The sequence below is a fragment of the Ischnura elegans genome, unplaced genomic scaffold (assembly GCF_921293095.1).
Source record: "Ischnura elegans unplaced genomic scaffold, ioIscEleg1.1, whole genome shotgun sequence".
Taxonomy (NCBI): domain Eukaryota; kingdom Metazoa; phylum Arthropoda; class Insecta; order Odonata; family Coenagrionidae; genus Ischnura; species Ischnura elegans.
In genome coordinates this window covers 32,595-38,594 of record NW_025791691.1, presented here as the reverse complement: position 1 = coordinate 38,594, position 6,000 = coordinate 32,595, and positions in this window count along the sequence as shown.

The window sequence follows — 6,000 nt, the reverse complement described above, 5'->3', positions numbered from 1 at the left end:
GGATAGATTCTGCGTTACAGGGCATCGGCCTCGAATTGGTATAAGTTGATCAAGGATCGTGATGTACTCTGATTGTGTATTAGTAAATTCAAGTTTTTTGGATATTTTATTAATGAACTCAGTAACTGCGGGTTACTAGTCACTTTTCTTACTTTCTAGTCTAGTGCTAAGGTCATAAAAACTAATGCACCGTAGAAAAAAAAAATAGCCCAGTGTACGGGAAAATTTCTTATAGACTTCTTTGCTCCAAATCTCCCTAATATCAACATTGGAAATTTTATACGCACCTAAGAGAAAAAGGAGACTAATAAGAGCTAGTTATTCATCTTCACTCAACTGCCTAGTATCACGATCTCTTGTATAATTTCCAGAAACATAATTAAAGTAGAGATTTGTGATTTTCACAATTATATCTAATACTTCTGCGCAAAAAGAGGCGAAATGCTGATTATTCATCACACACACTTTTTGCACATGGGTGTATTCCAGGAAGATGAGTAATCGGCGATTTCATCAAGCCAAATGCGAGCGAATGAATTTTAATCGTCTTCACGATGGATCGGAAGCGAGAATAAATTGTCATACTTTCGATCGCATCGGGTCAAAACTTCGGTTGCAGCAAAACTAGGGAACACTTTGAATATTAAACGTTACTTAGAGTTAGAATTACAAGAAATTAGAGACCAGATAAACTCTAGTTCGAACGGCATCATTTAAAAAAAAAACATCGAAGAAAAAGTAAATATGACTCGATGCGATCTATTCAGGGTTATTGGCCTTATTAAAGCTGTATGTGATGTCTGATGCAATATGGAATTTATGATGTTCTTACCATATAAATCAATAAATATTAAAGATGATAGAACATCAATTTTCGTTCATTCATTATTTGTCATATGTCTCATTAGTGTTCTCCCTGCAGCGCTATGATTACTGAATAAACATGTTTCGGAAAGTAACTGTATTGAATATACGTTTTCAAATGGACGTGGGTGATTACAATTTCATTCATACTGAGGAATAACGTAAAAATGTAAAGTTGTACTTTTAAAAAAATTTCACGAAGTACGGGCATTTTGGTTAGCGTAGTTGACTTTTACGATGCTTTGAATAGCGCTTAAAAATTTTGTAATATGAACGTTGACCAGCTCTCCCCTTCGAGGAGAGTGCATAAGGAGAGAACAATGCAAGTAATCGCCTTTCTTAATAGAAGCCGGCCGTACTTCCCAGCCTCTTCGAGAGCGTGCGTATTTGGATTCTTCCAAGAAACGGCAACCGAGTGGCTGAGGTGGGACAAATGCCGCCAGAGAGCAAAAATCAACCTCCGAATCCTGACCACTCTCAATATCGCCCTCCGCAGTGAAACTTGATACAGCGTCGGGTGTTTTTTTCGTTCGGAGCGAAGCTCGACCCCTCCTCCTTTCCTTTTTTTTCCTTCGATCAGCGACAACTCCCCTCCACCCAAGGAGGCTTCCCATTCCACTGGCCGTAGCGGCCGACTTCGCAACTAAAATCCGGCGACGGTTGAATTTGGATTTTTGAATTAGGATAGAACACCCATAAGTTTAGTTTCGCTTGCCATGCCTGCCCAGGGCGGTGATTCTCGTTCTCCCTTCGCTCGGGTCCTCGCTTCGCTACGGCAACTCGAAGCGTAGCGAAAATTTTCTCCGCGATTATTCTCGTTCTTTTCGCTCCTCCTATCGCTACAGTTCGGGTAACTTCGTTCTCTTAGCGAAATACTGTGACGTAGGTAATAAAGAATACCCGTAAGTCGATAATTCTCATACCAACAATTGAACGCGAAAAGTGAAACAAACGAAAGTCGGAATTGGAAAATCGAGTGTGGAGTATGGTGAAAGGTTTGTTTACGTTTGTTATGAAGTGATGGTTAGCCTTAAAAATGAAGATGAAGCCAATATTTTCGGTTTTAATCGTTGACGATTAATATGGTCAATCATCTGTGTGTCGTTAAATAAAAGTACTCGCGTCGATTTGTGAATATTTAGTAAGTAAAAGTGTTAATTTTATGAGTGCTGCGATACGAGTAAGCCATAAATTACACGGAGATAATGAATGACTATTTGTGGATCGGATGAAATTGGAGTTCCTTTGCAAGAAATAGTGGTAAATTAACCCTGTTTGTGCTTATTACACGGGAACGAAGATTCTCATTTGTATTGTGAAACCAATTGAAATGGCTTTCTATTGAGTAGACCACCAGAGCGATTTTAGGAACATTTTGTGGCTACAATGTAATCAATGACGATAAATTTTAATCATACTTTTGCAGTAAGATATATCTTCTTAGCGTTAGTTTGGCCCCTACGCTATCATATCATCATCTCTGCGTTCCTTACGGAATTAAGAACACCTTGCAAGTTGTGAATAATCAAAGCCTTTCCTGTTTTCAAAGTACTCACCATGGCCATAATTTCAATAACAGAATTTATAACCAACCACCGTCTAATAGACAAATTAATCTGTGTTCATTATAAATGATAACGTGCAGAATGACTTCTGTCACACTGAAGATGTCATTGTTATGAATAATTAATTCATAAATAATTCATTGTAATTCCTTTGATTATTTTTGTGATTTTATAGAAGCATTTTCAGTTTTATTAAAATGTTCACAATAAGGAGGTATCTTCAGGCATATGCCACTCATGTAACAGACACAAAAAGAATTGAGCCATATAATTGTCAGCTAGCAGCAGATATTTCATAACTTTAAATTATCTCATCTTATTTATTACTGTTGATATACTGTTGAGAAGCAATATGTTTCATGAAATCCATAATCTCTGGCAAATAAAATTTCAATAAGGGACAGAACTAAGTTTAAATTTATTCATTAGAGATACAAAAACCTATTGCATGACACCAATTAGCCCTTACCATCGAAATATAAGGTGAAACATATTGTGATACTGGCTGTCAATAGTGTAGTTGATATTGTAATAGGGAGGACTGTGAGTCTTAAAGGTAATGCCGTTGAGAATGTATTCATTGACATCATAAAATTGAATTGATGTTCAGAAATCACTTATTATGAACATAACTTCACTGTCTAAAATTAAAATTAGAGAAGATTGAATATAGTTTGAATACTTATGCATAACCCTACAGCAGTTACTTCAAGGGCTCATGGCCTAGTAAACTTGCCATCCAATTATTAAATAAATGTAAATTTTGCAGCAAACCTTTCATACTTTACAAGTAGGCTGCATGTTGTTACAACAATATGCTTCTGTAACAAAATATTGCTACTCTTTTTGGCTCATAGCTTGGGATGGGGGATCTATTGTTTATGTAAAGACTATTTTTGCAAACCTTGTGTTAGAATATGTTTTAAGTGCTATCGTAACTAGACTTCATATCTTATCAACAGCGAAGGCTTGTATTCTATTAAAGATTTAAGGAAAAGAGATGGGGTGCAAAGATATTAAATATAAGACACGGTCTCTGGTGTTATTTTGTGGAATTGCTTCATTGCAGAATAAATTAAATAACTTTGTTTTATTCCACACTTTATTTTAAATAGCATGACCCCGGTTCCAGCATCTAATGTTATCATCAGGTGAAAGTACCTGCTTTCATCTGATGATAGCATGAGATGCTGGAACCCGGGTGGTGCTATTTAAAATAAAGTGTGGAATAAAACAAAGTTATTTAATTTATTCTATAAGATATTAAAGTTGCTGGGTTCAATTTATTATAAAATCTGTTGAAAAACATATCTAATCAGAATGAAAGCATGAAATTTCAACTCTCAGTGGTGTTTATGGATACTATACTATACATGTGATCCATATTTTCTTTTATTCTCAGCACAAATATATGAAGCTTTCATTGAGCATGTTTGAAATATTTAGCTGAGTACTAAATTATACAGAGACAGTAGTGGATCCAGGATAGGGACAACAGGGGGAGGGTCTAGGTGAGGTTAAAATCCAGCTGTAGCGGGGGTCAGAAAAAATCACCATTCCCTCTAGTGCAAATTGGATACCCAAGTGGAGTAAATTGGATAGCCCCCCCCCCTCCCCCCATAGATCCGCCTCTGTACAAAGATACAGTTATTTATACAGCATTTGAAGAATTTATTCGTATCAAATGTAAAGCATAAGGATTCCATCATGATGACTCCTTCATTGCACCTGTCCTTTTGGGATGTGGGTTTTCAAAGGAATTATGTTGTTACCTGGTGTTACAGTAAATAATTTTTTTTACTACCCTTCCCTTCTGGGGTCATTCTTTCAAATGCTGCACCAAGTAATCTCTGAATGCATCACATTGACATCACTCACTTATAATTAATGTATGTGCCTCCATTATCATAAATGCGATAATATGAATTCCTCAAACAATTTTATCGCAACATGTTCTATTTATGAAGTGATTATAGAAGCAATTTCCCTCACATCCACTCCACTTTCATAAATCTATTAAGAAAATTTGCCTTTTATGTGACATGATCATAGACTGATTCTCATTACATGCATTGCAGCTATGCATGTTAAAATATATCTCTAGCAATGCAGATCAGAGCGAGACAGATAGGGAATAAATAAAAAGAGGAGAATCACAGGGAAAATAACAGCACCAAAGTGCAAAAAGAAGTTGATTAAGAGATATGGAATACGGTTTAGTATGAAACTGGTACTTTTGACCCAGAAGAAGGATAAGAATAGAGGTATACAGGAATGTATAGATAACATTGACATAGGAAAAGAAAGTAGGAAGTGATAGTAGGAAACCTGATAAGTGAGGAAAGGGAATAATTGCAGGAGATAAATTAGATATAAATGATGTAGATGAAGTGTGCATCAAGCTTGAAATGCAGACAAAAGTGATTAAGGTAAGGATTTTGAGTAACAAGCAAGGGCAGGGAGACAATAGTTCTGGAATTAATGGAAGAACTATGTATGTTACAAAGAACTATGTCAACCTTAATGAGTAGATCAGTATGTAATGGAATGAGATATCTTGTCATACATTGTTATAAGTGTTGAAGATATTATACCTAATGGATTTTTGAAATTTTTCACTCATTAGTGATAGTCCAATGGATAGAAAATGAAAAAAATTAATAAAAGCTATGTATGGGATTGAAATCCCAAGAAACTAACATGTGTACCAGATATGTGATGTAAAATGACTTATAGGAATATGTCTTCACTTATCCTTTTGAAACTTATTAAACATATTAATTAGTAAAATGTCGACAAGTAGTAGTAAAGGTTAATATTTTAGGAAAAAACCACGCCAAGAATTCCATTCAAGACTTTGAAATAGTTATTAGTAAAATTTGAAATTGCAATATTTCCACTGACAATGAGTTTATTATGCTAAAACTCAGTAGAAATATTGCAAACTCTAATTTTACTAATATGAAGAACTTCCACCATATCTTGCCCAACGCCATACAACATACTTTGAAAGAGCTTATCGATGAAAAATTTTCAGTGGTCACTGATGAGCATGGAAAATAATGGGTGGTGAATGCAGTCATTTCCTGTAAATTCAGCCTCATTAGCAAATACATAGGTATACGGACAACAGCTTCCCCCAATAGCCCAGCTGGCTCAATATTATAAGAAATACAACTGACTCTGATTGTTTCAAACATTCCATTAGCAGACAAGGATTGAGAGCCTTAATATAGTATTTCTTTGATTAATCTGGCTTTGATGTTCTATGATTCTTCTGGTGTAAGGGTCCACATTCTCTCCTTGAATTAAGGCTCAATTATGTGGAATAAAATCAAACTTTTTCAGGATAAAGTATCAATTTGTTTACTTTCACTATATTAAAATATTCAAACCTGAAATAAGATAACTAAGTATTGGTAACCAAACTGGCACTCTTATGTATTAACCTGAGGTATCTAGATAGGCACCACTGATTCTATGACTCGGAAGCTACTTTTCATGGTAGATAATTTGCTAGGAGATTTTAACAGTAGTAAATAACCTGTGTTTGGCTACGAACAACACTTAG